The 17,966-nt window shown below is 40.7% G+C and overlaps 1 protein-coding gene and 1 long non-coding RNA gene across 4 annotated transcripts in view; both read left to right on the top strand.

The window, feature by feature from the left end:
- Window positions 1–1,869: 1,869 nt before the first annotated feature.
- LOC135257990 (uncharacterized) lies at window positions 1,870–6,827 on the top strand. 2 transcript variants are annotated; one of them, XR_010330843.1, is made up of 3 exons: window positions 1,870–2,012; window positions 2,576–2,747; window positions 6,478–6,827. It is a non-coding gene; the product is annotated as an uncharacterized LOC135257990 (long non-coding RNA). The 2 variants fall into 2 exon arrangements; XR_010330844.1 differs by having other exon boundaries at window positions 1,870–2,045.
- Window positions 6,828–13,185: 6,358 nt separating this feature from the next.
- The window catches only part of LOC135257018 (forkhead box protein N3-like), a 48,073-nt gene continuing 43,292 nt past the window's right edge, over window positions 13,186–17,966 (top strand). For both annotated transcript variants that reach the window (XM_064339367.1, XM_064339365.1), the window contains exon 1: window positions 13,186–13,405. The gene's annotated coding sequence lies outside the window, so the exon portion shown is untranslated. The remainder of the gene's footprint in view (window positions 13,406–17,966) is intronic.

Below are 17,966 nucleotides of genomic sequence, written 5' to 3'. Positions count from 1 at the left end.
AACTAATGATGCAAAGAAACAGCTGGCCAAAAAACAGCTGAGGGTTGCAATTCCTGTATGGTTCACCTGGATGTAAATGCCCTCAAATTAAAGCTGACAGTCTGCACTGCAACCTTATATTCATTGTTTCAGTTCAATCCAATGCGCCGGAGTACAGAACCAAAACAACAAAGATTGTGTTGATATATATATATATATATATATATATATATATACCATATAAACCATAAACGTGTGTGTGTGTGTGTGTGTTTGTGTATTAACTTTGTAAAGGCTTCAATATGATTTTTATGAGTAATAAATATGTGTTCCTGTATATATTTTCAATACACCAGTTTTAGAAGCAGCCTTGAAAACCCCACTATGCTAATCAGACCTGCTTGACTCAGAGCTCAGAAGCACTCGGGGGAAATGCACGTCACATTGGAAAATTTGCTTCTTTTCAGCCTGTCTGTGTTGGTGAGCAAATGTTCTATTTTCAGTCTGTCAAAGCCCACTGTAAGCAGAAATAGGTTTACACATGCAGCTCAGGAAACCAAACATCTTTCCATCATGCTAAATTTAATGGATGTTTTTTTTTTTTTTTTTTAAGGTCTCGCACTTATGACCCTCATTCTGGAAGATACTTGTGGCAGCAAAAGTTTGGATCAGTTATCACAGACGATGTCTACTTGTTCACCTTGCTGTGAATGATTATAATGTCAGTGATTGTTACACTTGAAAATAATCTGCAGTTTTTTCCTCTCCTTCACACTGATGGATGGATTGTATCAGGTTGTGCACTCACAGGGAAAGGCACAGAATTGTATCCTTGCAGTGGTGTGACTGTAACAGGTAGAAGATACCTGTATGGTCAGTCTTACAATACAGGTTGCATGCATGGTTGCATATGTTCTCTGTGGTTTCATACTTACAGTACAAAGAGACCTTGTTTGTCTTAGTGATCCTGTCTGTCTGTCCTAAAGTAAACTTGTGTCTCTGTCTCACAGTGACCATGGTGATCATGTCTCTGTCTGTTTCACAACCTTGTTTGTCAGTCTCAAAGTGGTCCACTGATCTTATTTGTCCGTCATTCTCAGAGAGATTGTGATTCTTGGTCCTTTGTGTTCCCTGTGTCCTGTTTTTCTGCCTAATGGACATGCGTTCACATGGTTGGTCTGAGCCAATCTGACGTTGTGTTTCAGGGTGATAGATTGATGGGGAGCAGGAGGGGGATCCAACTGGGAAATGGTGGATTGAGGCAGAGAAAGGTAGGCCAAACCACAGGAAATAGCAGCTCGACTGTGCATACACAGAATTCAGCTGTGCCCCCTCTCTTTCCACCTTACAGATGCAGTGTGCCGTTATGTCTACCCTCTCAGTGTTGTTACACCCGTAAAAGAAAAACAGCAGGCTTTGAGCTTTAAGAACAGGACAGCACATCCATCTGACAAATTCTTCTGCAGTGTGCAATATCAGGTGCAACTCAGCTCATCAAAATCTGGGGTAAAACAGACAAGCCGTGATTATGCATTGGATTGGCCTAGACTCTGTGCCCTGATGGTGCTGTCTCCATGGTAGCAAGACCTGGATTTGCTGAACACAGCATATTTGCACGTAGTGAAGGGAAAGCATTGATTTTGCAGATAGTAATAACAGACTCTCTAGTCCAACATAATGCAGTCTTTCAGGGGCTGTAAATCTACAGGTATAATCATAAACCAACTCTTTGTGTCCTGATCAGATTACCAAGTGCTGAAATCCATAGCAATTGGCTTAATTAGCTTCAGTAACTAGCAGCATTGAGTGTTAATGAGGTCCTCATTTACCTGATTAAGTCTCCACAGTATTTATATGCGAGTCCCTGAGCTGTGTGAGGGATCTTAGGATTTTTATTCATGTGAAGATAGGGATAGGCTAGTAGCTTTGTGTCTCAATTGAAGTGAAGATTTACCACTGTAGAAGAGCCTCAGAGAATGGGGAAATCAATCAAACCATTACCTCTGAAGAACAAAGTTCACTAACCAGCCGCAGTAACTCAGCATTCCTATTCAATTGCCAATCAGGTTGTGAGGTTGTGCTAAATGACATGCTGTAGTAGCGAGACCTTAGCCTCCCTCTCTCTCTCTCTCTCTCTCTCTCTGCTATTGATACTTGGAATGTAGACATATCATGTGACTGTTGATTGTTAGAGGACATTTTCCTTGGCGCATTTGTTTTGCATTTATCTTTTTTTTTTACCAAATTGATTGCTTAAGTGAAAGTTATAGTACTTCTCTGCATGCAAGATACTGGTGCCCTATACAAATTCAGTCTCACCGTGGAATCATAATGGCTTTGGAGCTGCTCTCCGATTGGACGCACTGTGGGGACATGTAGCTATAATGCACTAACACTCATCTTGCCATTCATTCTTTATTCTACTCCATCCTCGACCGGTCGGTCTTAAAAATGCTCCCTGAGTTTACAGTGAAGCATTATGTCTGAGAGTTCTGCCAGATTTTGAGGGCACACGATGAGTAAATAATGCATTATATTTTCATCTAGCAAACAAAACTGTTTACGATTTCTTTTTGTTTTCTTTCCTCCGCTGAAGTAACACAGAAGGAGGGAGCGCTGCAGCGAGTGGTTGCCATGGTGACTTATCCACCGGCGTCGCTGAGCCATTTTTATCCTCAAGATCCCACGGGGGCTGTCTCTGTAACTTTTCAGAATTTCCAGTCTAATTATATTACACTGCCACGACATGGGATTAAACATTAAAGAGGGTGAGTCTTCATTTGAGTTAATCGCTCTGATTGCTTTTTAAATGCCCTACTAATTATAAAGCTTCCAAAAAGTAAAAAAGAGAAAAAGAGAGATTTTTACACTAAGCGTTCTAGAATCCGTAAGTATCTAGAATATAAAAAGGTGGATTTGTTTACGAGTACATTTGTTTTTGTTTTAGTAGGCCTATAATTAAATTAGTGAATTAAACTGAGACGACTGTTACACCTTGAGGCACGTCAAATTATTGAAGCGAACTGAACCTGAAATGTAGAATATAAATAAAAGGGTAGTTACATTACAACCTTGCATAATTGATTAGAGAATGATGGCAGCTGTGTGTACTGTGGACTTCTAGGCTAAATAAGGATACCAGGGGTATTAACAAACCCTCTTTGTAAATATCACGTGCGGTAGAGTTCTATGAGTAAATGCTTTTTTCCTCCTCTTGCTGGTTGATATTTTATATTCAAGTTACTTTTAAAGTCAGGACTAACTGACACAGCTAAGTTTCAAAGACTCTGAGTACCTATACTTATATTAAATATTAAAACGTACCTGCCATCTCACCAAGTTGTGGCTTGGTGGGACCGCACGCCCCATTACTATACAGCACCGAGAGTTGCACACTTTTCAGGTTTTCCGATAGAAATAACCACAGTGTCCTTAAGTGTGACTCACAGCCCTTAAGAACATCAAATTCTGTACCTTCTGACCACATGTAAACAGACAGAATTCACAAACAACTTAACACATCCACACCATAAAGCCCTAAACTTATTATTTTGCATGTTTTCCTTCTTTTTCCTGCGGATTACATCATCCCAAATGCTCCAGTCCCAAAATAAATAATGCACCCCACTAGACATTTAGCTGCATCTGCCAATAACAAAATCTGATCAAAATACTAAGATTGGAGTTGCCAACTCAGATGCACAAGCAAAAGGACATTGTAAAAACTTTGTGGTCGCCATCTTGGTTTTGTGAGGAAGCTAGTTTGTTTGCTAACTAATAATTGCCAAAAATGTAAAAATGTTGCTAAAGATGTGTAATCTTTGTGGGATGCTTAGTTATATTTCATTTAAATACATTCTCTCTCATCTCACATGCAAACCACTTACTGCATAATATCATAACATGAATCAGGCAGCCTACATGAGTAGGTAGGTTATACAACCTCAGGCTGAATTTGTAACCGATTAGATTACCATTAACCAAAACATGGTGTAGCCAGCTACATAGTCACACTAGCTTGCTAACTTCAGCTGAGTTCAGTTAAAATGAAAAATGAAACATTACTGAAGTGCAGCTAGCTAGCCGGCACTGGCATATGGCATCAATTAAATCATTAATGTTACCTGGACAGCCAGCTAGCTGCCTGCGTGATGAGTAGCTAACTAGCTATTTTTGTAGCTTAGCTACAGCACTCTAGCTAGCAACCTTCTGTGCTGTTAACTTATAATTAAAATAGTGAACAATAGCTAGCCAGTGACCTAAACTATAGTTAAAAATGAACTACAGTAAACCAGCTAGCAGCTAGCCATTTCCACTCACCACCTGTAACATTGAGGTTAGCTGCCTAGAAAGAAAAATGCTCACTTCAAAGGGTAATAATGGCAGAAAAAAAACAAAATTTTTTACTGAGTTTAATGTTATTGTTAATGTTAATGCTAGCTTGCTAACAGTAATGAGCAAGTGTAATGTTAGCAATGCGATGGCACCAAAATGAACCACCGAAATTTGCGTTGTGATTTGATCCAGTAGGAAGGACATAGTGCCACCGGAATTCGCTACCCAGGCCCATTCATGACTCAGACAGTTACATGACTACAAGGTAGGCGTGAAAAGTGGACTCCTATTGCAGGCTTTGCTCAGCCACGGGCTTGTTCTGTGAGCCTGCAGCTAGGAGTCCTTTTGTTACACACAGTTAGCAAAATGCTCAAACATGCAGGCATGATAAATGATGGTCAATTTGACCGTTCACGGCCATTTAAGTATGTAAGTGTTTATAACCTGATATCCTCCTGCAATAATGATAATCAAATGATATGATTATGTTCAATACATATGTTTAGGAAAGGTCTAGAAGGGTAGCCATATGCACTATATGATGGCAGATTTATTAATTTTCAAGTAATGGTCAAATTGATAGCTGGAGCATTTCTACTGTAACTACTTTTTAACTAGCCTACTATAGTGACCTTGCAAACGCCACTTTTTTAAGTAATGTTAGCTAGGCCTGTAGATCATCTTCCAACATACAAACAATTAATAGATCTATTGTGTATGCAATAACCCATTAAAAACACTTACTGTCATCCATTTAAAAATATGGCAAACGCTTTCATTTATTTGTAATCCATGGTAAAGGAAAAATGAACGAATCCCCACATATGCATTTCTTTGAGCTAGAATGTATGCGCTTACATGTACAATATGTATGTGTATGCATCTGTTTCTCTAGATTGAATTATCTTATGATTCATATATTATTATCAGTTACTCATAACAAATGTAGTAAAAAAATAAATTATATTTCAACAAAAACATGTTATCAACATACAAAAATGCTAAGTTACTCGTGCATACAAAGCACTGTCAATAATAAAAATAATAATAATAATTAAAGCTTTCTAAATCTAGGCCTGCTGTGAAAGTATTGATATCAAAATGAAGTCAAATTACAACAATACAATGTATAAAAAACAATACTGGCTATCTTAGCTCACAAAAAATTAAACAAGATCTATTCCAAATGTTTTCTAAATTATTTTGAGTAACTTGGCCCTGTGTTTTTTTCATGTTACCATCTGAAGAGAATGTAGTCATTGTGTTACATGAAATAACAAAAAAATGCCTAGTGGAAGAAGACATTATTTAAAGTTATATTTTAAGCAGCTGATAAAAACTTACTCTCCAGAGAGGATATGTATATCGTTGTTTGTCAAGTTAATTTTACAAAATATGCATTTGCAACCTAAAATAAATACCATTTGTACAATAGATATTGTAGATAGATTGGTAAATGGGTTGAATACTTGATTATCCCCATGGGGACATTTTCCAAAAATACAGATAAAAAAATAACTAATATTTGGGCCTATTCATTAAATATTGAATATTGCAAACCTATCCAAACATATGTTTGCCACATTACTGTGCTATATGTTAGTGGGCCAGAAAAAGTTTAGTCAAATAAGTACAATTGTATAATTTATTTTACATTGTAAAATACAATTTAAAAAAATCTTAATTGCAAACACAATTGTCTAAACAAAATAATGTCAATAATAATAACAAATGTAGCTGCTAGCATCAATACACATGGTCCAAACACACACAGCCAATATTATGTTACTTAACAGTGGCCATTAAGTGCCAAAATTACGCTGTGGCCAAAGGGAGACACCCTGTACCACTGTACCAAGCTTCATAAGTCTCACCCATGTGGTTAGGCCAAAACAGGGGAGCAAAATGGCTAATAGAATTTCAAAAATGGTAGCAATCCAAGAGGGTTGCTATAAATAAGGTACAGATATATGCTCCTGATGAGGAAATTGATCACAACCCGAAAGTTTTAAAAGTCAACACCTTGTGTTTCCCTTTTCCCCTGTGTCTCCTGTTTTCCCCTGTCTGTCTCCGTGTGTGCGTATGTGGTGTGGGCGTGGCTTCCTTCCTCGGCACTCTCTGGCTCCCCCTCCTGATTGCGGCTCATTCACCTCACCTGCCCAGCCTGCACATCTGCCTATCTGCCTTCCATCAACTCATCTACTCAACAGTATATCTACTCCGGTTCTCCATCCACTCATCGCCAGATCGTTGTTTCAACTACAGTGGATCACTACCCTCCGGTCCCCCTGCCTGCCTGCCTGCCTGCCTCGCCTGCTCGCTTACTAAACACCCGAGCTTATCCTCAGCCAACCACGCTCACCTCGTCCGCCTGTCCTGCTCAGCTCAACTCTGCCATCCACCATCCAGCTCAATTCAGCTCTGCCTTCCACCATCGCCTCTCTACCTTCTGCCTTGCCTGCCATCCTCATTCCCCTTTATTCCTACAATAAACCCCTTTCATATTACTTAAATCCATTGTCTGTGTCTACGTTTGGGTCCGCCTCTACTGATCATAACATTAGGGCTATGTCTCTGATTGTATAATTGGGTGACTGCGATTATTTGACCCGAGGACAATTCAAATATGTAATTGTCTGATTCGATAAACTGTCTCATAGTTTCTGTTTATTTTACTTTTTCCTGAACTTAAAAATAAACTGTACAAAATGTGTACCTGTCTTCCATTGTTTTGCTATTTTAATCATTTTAGATCAACCTTATCATTAAAACTATACACTACCGTGAGAGATTAAATGTTATCAGTGCACGGCGGGCACTCTTTGAAATGTACTGACACCAGTAGCATACCATTAAGCATTAATGGCAATAGGCATAGAGAAAAACTGATTGCAAAAAAAATAAAGGATCTCATTGCAAAGCCCCACAGGACTTCACCCATCTGGGCACATTTGGTGCTTAAGCACAGAGGTGAACCCAAAAATATAGAGGAAACTTTTTTTTCGCATTTAAAAAAAAAAAAAAGTTTGCAGTCAAAGACGCTTACAAATCTAAGACACTACCAGACAATGAACCACCCGGCCAAATTTGCGTGTTTGATAACCATTGCTGCAGAAGCATCCATCAGCTCAGCAGGCTTACCTCAGCTGCTGGATTTTGCAGCTAGCTAGTGGTGTCCATTTCTGCCACAGAAAAAAAAAAAAGTTTGCTTAATTCTGACTTTTTTTCTTACAATTCTGACTTTATTGCTCAGAATTCAGACTTTTTCCCCTCGCAATTCTGACTTTATTTCTCGCCATTCTGACACTCAGTACAACTCGCAATTGTTTCATTTGTGCGAGCTAAGATAATAATAGCTAACCCAATAGGAAACCAACTTGACCTCATTTTGATTAATGACTTATAGACAGTGCTTTGTATGCGTGAGTAACTTGGCATTTTTGTACACTGAAACCATGTTTTGTTGAGATTTATATTACATCATTGGCTTGATATGTTACCCCACGTTTCTGTCACTCATTAATTTCTTAATGGTGTCAGGAATTTTGATCCCAGACGTATGTGCAGACTCAACGTGACAAGTGAAAAGTTGTTTGGTTGTCACTGACAACTGTCCCATTAGTCTCAAGGTTTCAAGAAATAGTGTAGATCTGAGGTGGGCAATTACAAATTATATACACAGTAAAATGGTACTGTAATACCAATTCTGATTGAAGAAATACAGTCGAACAAATATGGATACAGTTTTAGGAATAATTCCAAATCTTGCTCAAAAGGGGAAATGATTCATGTCTGTTTTAACCAGCCCTGTCAATGCAGAAAACATACTCATATGGACATTTTCATCAAACATCAAAGATGGAAGAGGCTGCTAAACAAATAACCATGATCACATTTGAGTTGAGAACCTTGAAATTTTATTTCAAGTGTTCATGACATTCACTACTTTAATTCCATGTATCATTTTTACACCTCTACTGCAAGGTACTAGAATATTAGCACTATTTACATTACATTACAGGCATTTGGCAGATGCTCTTATCCAGAACGACGTACAACAAAGTGTATAACCATAACCAGGAACAAGTGGGTCGAAAACCCTGGAGAGAAGTACCGTTCCAAGTGCAGGGAACAACCGCATAGTTCAACTTGGACCCTGTAGGTTAAACTGATTAACACTAACACAAACGAGAACAGCAACAACGCAGACTATACAAGCAGTAGTTAAGACGAGTGCTTACTTATTTCTAATTAACAAATTAATTTGCGATTTCTCTGCAAGTTAAATGTAAAACTGTTCCAATCTTTAATATGAGCATTTATATTTCCATTTAGCGTTTATATTTAAAAGATAAAAAAATAAAGTAACATCTCCTGGGGAGAGTCGAGAGACTGGTGTAGTGCAGATTGTTGGGCAACTCATATACAAACTTGCGTTTGTATATGAGTTGCCCATATACAAACCATGTGGGGCCCTGTGGTTTCAACCCCAACCATGACTATTTGTGCTGTGAGCACATCTCTATCTGTGCCCCTTTCTGATTTCCCCGTCGGAATAAAGTGAAAAATACAGAGTAGAGTGGACTGCCTGCTTTTTTTTAAAAAAGAAAAAAAGTCATAATCCCTGTACAACGTTTTGAAATACTGCTGTATGTCTAAAATAATTCGAAAAAATCTATAATTTGTGTTTCTATAGTGTTGCTATTAGTGGTAATTACTTTATCAAGGTAAATGATTGGGGTGGTGCACTCAGAATACTTGTTTGACACGGCGCTTAACAAAAAAGGCAATTGACCGCTTTTTGGCAGAGATCAGAAGCACATACTGGAAAAATAAAACATGCTTCATATTGCCGGTGGTATGTGGGTTTGATGGACATTGGCACTTATTAAAACAAAGCAAAAAAATATTATTTCTCTGTGCAACTGAGCATTGCAGACATTACAAAATGTGCTTTTTTTCGTGTGTGTTCATGCCAGTTGTATTTTCTGTAATCTCTGGGCTTGTCATGGTATTTGACCTAGTTTTTTTTTTTTAATGTGGAAGGTAACTGACTTGTTTCAACATGTTTAACCAGTGTGTTGTGTAGGGTGTTCTGAATTTTTGGATGCAGAGTGTTTTCCATGGAAACATATATAGGAGCTCTCTAATTTTAACCATGAATGGTTTATGTGGATGTGAGACCAATCGTTCACTCCATGATTACAGATGCTGGTCAGTAAAGACTCAAGTGGCTGTGTGCATAGTTTTGTCTTGTTTTTCATCATACGATAGAGAAGCACGTTTCCAGCACAGAAAGGTAAAGCTGACAGAGGTCCTGCTCATTAACAAAGCCAATACACCAATATCAATCAATATTAGTCACTCAACATTAAACTCAAACACCCTGAGGTCACTACTTTCTGGAGTTTCCATGCTTGTTAAATGGTATTCCATTTTCTTAACGTTCTTCTTCTCTGAGCAAACAGTTAGTGAGGCAAAAAAATATATATTGATGAAAATGTTGCGATGTGTCAGTGACATCATGTTGCATTTGCAAGGATTAAAAACTGAGAAAGCTTCCCTGACTGTGGTATTCTTTTGCACAGGATAAACATGACTACTTATCCTTGACTCATGCTGTCACATCTGGGTTTGGACCAGATATGGTCGGGCCAGGTAAGTTTGCTGTAGAAACGCCCCCAGCTTGTCTCTGGCATTGCTAATATATGGCTATGGTGGGTCAGTGGAAATATGGATAAAGGCACTGAAGCAAAAAAACTGTTGAGCTCTGAGTGGTGTGCAGCTGAGAGGCATTATCAAGACAACTCATTCTCTCCACAGGTTGCAATTGGCTGTTTTAAGCTTGCTCGCTCTTCAAGGTATTATGCCCCTATGAAGTGACGCTTATGTATAGCTACTGCATTACTTTAATTCAGTAAAATCCCTGAACATTCTTTCCTGAGATTCCAGCACTTTCTTGTCAGTTATCCGGGATGTTTCTCTGCCGTAGGGACACCTGTAAGCCAGAAACCACCTGGGGCAGCAGGCACCTTTTGTTAAAATGATCATGAGGTTTTTTTTTTTCCTTTACGAGGAAGGTCATTAAGGCTTCCTTTGTGAGGCTCTTGACTGGATAAATGAGACTTATTAAGGGGGTACAATGAGCAGAGCACGTGGGAAAGGTCAAAGCGATCTACAGGCTCTGTTCTGATTCCTATCTTGACTGAGGTGAAGTGTAGTGACTTGGGAATGGCCTTCTGTATTCTCCCATCACTGAAAAAAAAATCTCTAGCAGAGCTCAATCAAAGAAATCTTTCAGAAGTCCAATACTCCAGTGGTGTGATTCTTGGGTGAACTGGAAGTGGAATGTCATTACGTGATATGTGATAAGATTCACTGCATCAGGAACAGGGGTCGATTTAAATGGCTTTCATTTGGTGTAACCACCAGCAAAGCTCAAGGCTGACTGTACAGCTCACTAAAATGAACACAGGTGTAACATGCATTTTCAAGGATACGTTTTTTAAGTTTATTGTTTTGAGCGATGTTTTCTGGGTTTATATCCTCCCCAGACCCTGCAGAAAATCTTTTTAAGTATTTTAATTATTTAGACGTAATACAAGTATATTGGACGATAAAAACATGTTGTAGTGAAAATATTTAATTTATCTTGTAATTTCGGTTCCATTATAATCGTAGAATATATGTATGGTTATTGAAATTAAGACCAGAGATTCATGTCCCCGACAGGGGACAAATAAATGAATTTACAGGTTTTAGGAGGAAATGTTGGCCAATCCACAGAATAAGTCTGGTTTAGAGGAGTCATTCCATAGCATCTTTTGACATTGCATTGCAGAGACTGCAGAGTGAATAATCAATTAATCATGGTAATAAATAATTGTGGCCAAATTTTAGACAATGCAGAAAGCCATTGGAAAGCACTGGGAAAGGGAAAAGGTTATATAGAAAGGGTTATAATATTTGCGGGTTATGTGTTTTTCTTGTGTTCAGGAAAAGTAGAATTTCTTTAAAATGAATATCTGGCGGCTCACAAGAAGCATAACCGATAAAGAAACAGTGAAAAAATTAAATGGAATTGATCTCTCAGTTTGTTTAATGCGGAAACAATGAGCAGATGTACAAAAAAAGAAGAGGATAAATTCCTGCCTGCTGAGCAATCTTCCCGAACGACGGGGATAACAGACATTTGACAAAGGACGTCGACTTTGAAGGTTAGCTCGAGTTTCATAGTTGTTGAAAACTGCCTGTTATGCCCGATGCATAATGGGAAATTGAAGCCATTAAAATAAACGATGTTGTTCTTCGACTGACATACGCGCAGCGTGTTTTTCCCAGCCCGATCCCTGGTGAGCCATCACGTTGGCTGCTCTTCCTTACCTCATTGATTTTGCTTATTGTTTTTCTCCAGGCAATGCGGTTACGGAAAAGCCTTCCAAATTGTCTAGTTATGTGGGTCATTGTTCCTGCCATTTTCTTAAAGAAGAAGGCTGAGCGCAGTTCAGATCATGCCGCAGCATTTCAGATTTGGCCCTTGTTTTCAGGCGTGGGGTTGTTCATAAAATAAACTGTCAATGTAATAAGGCTTTCTGATTAAGCCTGCTACCTCTTCCTGTGACATACGAGCCTGAAAAAGTCCAGTATTTAAGGTGTTTAGTTTGCTGTCCTGCAGATGTATGGCACGGATGAACGCAAGCTCTTACTGATGCTCCCTTATGAGGTCACGGCTGTCCAACTAAGGGAGCTAGGCCCTCTTAGCTGTTTTATAGATATACAGACCCCATTTTATGGTTGTCCGATCTCTCTCTCTCTCTTTCACTCACTCTTTGGCATGCATCAGATAGACGGGCCAGCTGCTCTCTCTACTCTATGGGTGTGTAAGTCATTGCCAGTGGGCCCAGAGACAGAGCCTGAAGGAAGGATTACTATGGATCCCTATGGGTCAATCATCTGGAATGGGTTGTCTTCTTGTTCTTCTTCTTCCTTCAGCTACCACCATTCTCCAGATTTCACCATTCTACATTGAGAGACCATAGTTAATGAAAACAAATAATAATCACTTTTTACAGTGTTACAATAACTGAAAGTGTTATTGTATACAATATGCTTGTATGTGTAAATAAGATATATGATTTGAAATGACTGATGTAATCCATGACTCAAATTCAAATTCAAATTCAAAATGCTTTATTGGCATGAAATACACTTGTACTTATTGCCAAAGCGTACACATAGAAACAGGAATAGGAAACATTAAATACAAACAACAATGCAATCAACAGTGTGGCAATGGCCATAACGAGTAGGCTATACAACAATTTATTGATAACTCACTATTTGATATATTTATCACTGTTTTCATTTCAAAGTGCATTCCTTTGTCATTTTAAGTAGATTACTGCAGCAATGATCTTAAAAGAACAGCAATATTTATTATTGTTGGTCAGTTAACACCAAAGTTTTGCACTTCCTATAAGTCAGTGTGTTAAAATTTTGTGTTAAAGCATCCTGTAATTCTCAAGCAAGCCTTTGTTGTGCTGCACTTCAATGGTTAATGGAATGGATGGACTCTCATTCTCTAGTAAAGGATAAGTGAGCCTCCTTCTCTTATTTCTCCGTAAGTGCTGTTTAAATATACTGTCATCAGAAGTCCTTAGCAGAACCTTTGGGTGCATTGGTTCAAACACAGCCTTTGATGCAGGTCTTCGCCCTGGGAGTGCATGTCTGCACAGGGGTCTGCTGAGGGCATGCAGTGAGGAACAATGGCATTCCTTCAGTTAATTCAGGGGGCACTAGGACCCAGCAGACAACGGACGCCTCTCGCTCTCTGCTGGGCTGTCTCAGCTCCGGAGCTCAGAGAGTGCGAGGGAGAGGGAGAGGGAGAACGAGAGAGGGAGGGAGACAGAAAGAGAGAAAGAGACACAGACTACAGGAACGGCGTAGCTGCTGTGGTCACAGCAGGAGGAAAAAAAAGAAAAAGGAAGGCGCAAAACCCGTAGCAGAAATGGAGGGATTAGCCGGTGGGATTTAACGCCCGGTGTACAGGCTCATGTGGAGGAGGCTTTTGGGGGAAGATCGGGATTGAAAGGTGAGCGGAGGATTGTTTGTTGGCTGTCAGAAGGCATCTCCACCTCGGTGAGGAGTGGGATCGTGGCATGAGCACTCCCCATAGGGGCGGTGATTCAACACAGGCATGGGGGTGGGGGGGGGGGGAGAGAGAAACCATCCTGGGCAAAAACAAAATAGTTTTGTGGAAATTAGATAGGGCAGCAGAGCTGGATTGTGGGGGTGTGGCAGTGGTGGTTGTGATGAGGAGGGGGGGTCAGATGTGAAGGGCACAAGAAACAAAGTTTTGTTTGTTTTGATTTGTTTCAATGCCCCCCTCCCAACCAGCTATCCCCCTGTCTTTTCCTGTTAAAAGAGGCGATGATATCTTATTCTCTAAAGTGATTGCCTACGTGATTTTATTCTTTTCTTCAGCTTGAGCGAATGTCTGAATGCAGAGAGCGCTGTGTTGGAACTGTCAGCATGTTCAGAGGAGAATAACTTTGAATCCTATAAACAAAGTTTGTTGGATTAAGCAGCTGTGATGTAATAGCAGAGTTTTCTGGACCGATGGAAAACAGACCATTAAAGCAGATGTGTACAGGCACTCTGGCAGCAGACAACACTCTCCAGGCAGCCACCATAAGTTAGTACCAGCAGGAGGAGGGAGGGAAACAGCTCTGGAACATGAAGTCACTGCAGTTATATAATAGTTGGAAATATGTGTGTGTGTGTGCATGGTGAGTGTGTGTGTGTGTGTGTGCATGTCTGCCTGTGTGCATGTGGCTGTGTGTGTGTGTGTGCATGGTGTGTGTGCATGTGGTTGTGTGTGTGTGTGTGTGTGTGCATGGTGTGTGTGCGTGTGTGTGTGTGTGTGTGCATGGTGTGTGTGTGCATGTCTGCTCGTGTGCATGTGGTTGTGTGTGTGTGTGTGTGCATGTGGTTGTGTGTCTGTGTGTGTGTGTACACATGTATGTCGGGTTGCTCTGCCTGTATGTATGAGTGTGTAATTACATGTGCACATTGCACTGTATTGTTGCGCATGTATGTGCATGTGTTTTATCTTGCGTGACACACCAAGAAGATGTTGAACTTGACTATCCACTGGAAGTAGAAGGCATAACAAAATTGGTGGCACAGGTGGTGGAAGGATCATGGTTGTGCGATTGTTTGTGTGTGTGTGTGTATGTGTCATTTTGTACAATTGCTCATGATGACTTCTTTGTGTATGTATATGCATATGTGAGTATACATACACACATGTGTTCCATGTGTGTTTGTGTATATCTGCACGGGCTGTGATGGTTTTCTGTGCTGGACATTTTATCGGACTTGAATTGCCCCCATTGTTGTGAGTCAGAGCAGTGCTCATTCAGAAATGTCCCTCTTCGCTGACCGAAGGGGTCATCCGTATGTGGAGGCCAAAGGAACGCGACCATGTGACTCCCCTCTCAGGATCAGTCTTTTGGTGATCGCTCTTAGTGTGCATGTGCTTCCTCTTGATTCTCCACCCGGGAAAGCCCTGACCGCGTGTACCGGACGAGGCACGGCCTGGGCTTTGGAGAGAATACGGTGGAACTCCTCAAACAGACCGTGTTTTTCAGTTCCCTTTCGCAATGCTGTGCACCGGGGTTCCCAAACTGTGGATCAGGACCCACTTGTGTATCATGAGGGGGTGGGCTGAGGCGGGCCATGAGATGCGAAATTACATCACTCCTTTATTTTACTCTTTTGCAGACATTCATTTAGTCCAACTAAAAAATTTGGCTCGAGTACTTGCAGTTATATTGAGTCATAAAAACCTCATGAACTATTTAAAGATGCTATGTTTTGTGCGTGAATATTGGTCGTAGATAATGTTTCAGTTATTAATGCAATGTTATTGTGTGCATTGGGGAAACCCTGCTGTTCGACACAGTTCTACAGTGTGTTGGAAGTGGCAAACTAAAGGTGTTGTGCAGAGAGGAACACTGGTACAGTGGTGGAGTTCTGGCACTGGGGCTGAGCCAATTTAGGAGGGAAACCTTTTTTTGTGCAGTCTGATTGGCCTGCAGTCTCTCCTCCAGCAGCCCCCTGCTGATCTAGGATCAGTTTATTCTTACTTACTCTGGCTCTGCAACAGGAATGTTAAATAAACAGGTTTGTCCATTGCCAGTACAGGGGCTAAATAAATATCTACAGTAAAAACTTGACTGGTGCATTCCTCACTCTAGGTGGTGCACTTGAGGGCACCCTCCTGTGGCTGCTGTAGGGCTCTTCAATGGCAGGCACCCCCACAACTGTGAAAAGCAAGCTATTGATCCTTAGACCAGTACTCTGAGGGGCACTGTCTATTCAGAGTTTATAAGAACTGCTCAGGGACTCAGTTGCCATAGAAACAGAGATAAGCCCAAATATGTGTGCATGTCATCGCAGGAGTCTGCAGTGAGTGGTGACTCCTCGCAGTCCAGCAGCTGAGATGTCAGATCAGTGCTACATTCTGAGAGCCCTGTTCCCTCTGGCATACACTATTTTTTATTCTTGGCTTGGAATACGAAGTGCTTTTAATTTAACAAAAAGTATCTTTAAAATGGTCAAATCCTTTTCACTCACTAATATCCAAGTTCAAATTCAAAAATGCTTTGTTGTGAAGCAGATTATATTTGTGTGTGCATGTGTATGTGTGTGTGTGTGGACACATATTACTATCTTTGTGAGAACCAAATGTCCCCACAAGGTCCCCACAAGTTCAAGAGGCTGTTTTTGTAGTCAATGGGAAGTCCTCACAAGTATAGCAATTAATTATTGTGTGTGTGTGTGTGTGTGTGTGTGTGTGTGTGTGTGTGTGAAATTCTAAAGTTAAGTCTGATAACTAACATTGCTCTATCGAGTAACTTTTAGCTCTCTATCAAATATACAACTGTCTTTCATCAGGAAGCTAATAGTTCTTTGGGGTATCTAATAGAACCCTGTCAGATGGTATCTAACCAGGCTCTGTGGGGTATCTAATGTGACCCATGACTGGGGGCTTATGTCTCTGGTGTGACTAACAGTTCACTGATTGCTGGGGTTATGTCTGTGGGAGGTTGTGTCCTGCACCAGTAACCTCTGAAAGGCCTTTTAAGAGAGCTGCCGTTTGTCAAAGTTTTGCATTCACACGCAAGTAGACACACTGATGCACATACACAAAAGGCACAAACACACACACGCACACATGCACACAGACAACTGATGCTGTCCGGACTCAGGCAGTACGATTGTCTGTTTCCTTATCTATTCAGAGCTCAGAATTGCCGGCACTGAACAGCCGAGCAGTTTTTATGAGAACAAGGAACCACAGACTCTATGGCGAGTTTGCGCTTTTTGCACATTCCAATGTTGCCGTCTCAAGCGTCACTGTGGCTTTTTTTGTCCAACCAATACTCTACTGCTTGGTGCTAAAATTTATCTCTGAAAAATAAGCCAAATGCAGTACCCCTTCAATACTGTTCCAATGGCTCAACTTTTTTTCTTTGATTCGCTTTTTTTATTCAGTGTTTCTGTCTGCCTGTCTTCAGTGATGTCGGCATCGGAGCCCACCGTGTGATGTAAACACTGTGGAGACTGGCGTCAGGTTCTGAGAAGATAAGAGTGTTTTCGGGACCCAGAGAGGGCCGGAAAAAGGAACTCTTATCACGAATGGGGGAAAAGGATTGCGGTGGGTCCAGTTTGTGCCACAGTGGGCCAAGTGCGGCCAAATAGCAGAAGTAATGGCTACAGTCACGGAGTTGCAGATGCACTCTGTTGTGCTGCAAATAAATATAGAATGAGGAGCAGCCATGCCATCAGAGGTTCTTTAAAATATTCTGGACAGATATGAAGCTCCTTGTGCTTTTCATGTGGGCTTGAAATCTTGTCTCTGCCTCTCCCTCCGCTGAAGCTGACAGATTTGCTGTCTACTGAAGGAAAGTTTTCTAACAAAGAGGCCTCTCCAATTGCCACAGTGCCACCAGCAGCTTGCATAAGAGACTCACAAGTAGCATTGCAGTGTACACAAGCACACCTACTGCACACACTACAGGCTGCCTGTAGTACTGCTGGAGTGCTAACACTGATGAGGTATCACTCGTGTTCTCTGGAGGAACTAATCGATGGTATCTCAAGGAACTCTACAAACGGCTGACTTGAGCCCCCTACCCCCAGTGAAACAAAGGCAGTTGTGTTCTGCCATGAAAAACTCCTTTTTATAGATTGATAATGACAAAGCTAGAGTTATGTTCCATCTTAGAGTTCCAGCCTGGAAGGCAATTTTGTGTTCCTCTCAATCCCAAATGCATGCCTGCCTTTCCTCGCAAGAGGCCCAGCAAACTGGCGAACATCCACAACCAATCTGTGAGCAGTCCTGTGCCCGCCCTCCCCCCCCTTCCCCTCAAACCAATGAAAAAAAACAGCCCATTTAAAGAACTTGTCCATCCTATCCAGTGTCTGGTTGGTCCACTTTATTGGCTTAAAGACTTAAGGACTGCTGTGTCTGGAAAAATAGCATTGTAGCATTGCATCACATGATACTTGTTTTCCATCAGGCTTTCCTTTTGCGTATTTCAAAAAAACGATTTTATTTAGAAGCATTTGTGAGCTGCTGGCGT

The sequence above is a fragment of the Anguilla rostrata genome, chromosome 6, assembly GCF_018555375.3.
Source record: "Anguilla rostrata isolate EN2019 chromosome 6, ASM1855537v3, whole genome shotgun sequence".
In the NCBI taxonomy this organism is placed as follows: Eukaryota; Metazoa; Chordata; class Actinopteri; order Anguilliformes; family Anguillidae; genus Anguilla; species Anguilla rostrata.
Note: the sequence above shows the minus strand (reverse complement) of the source record. Positions and strands in the feature narration are given on the sequence as shown.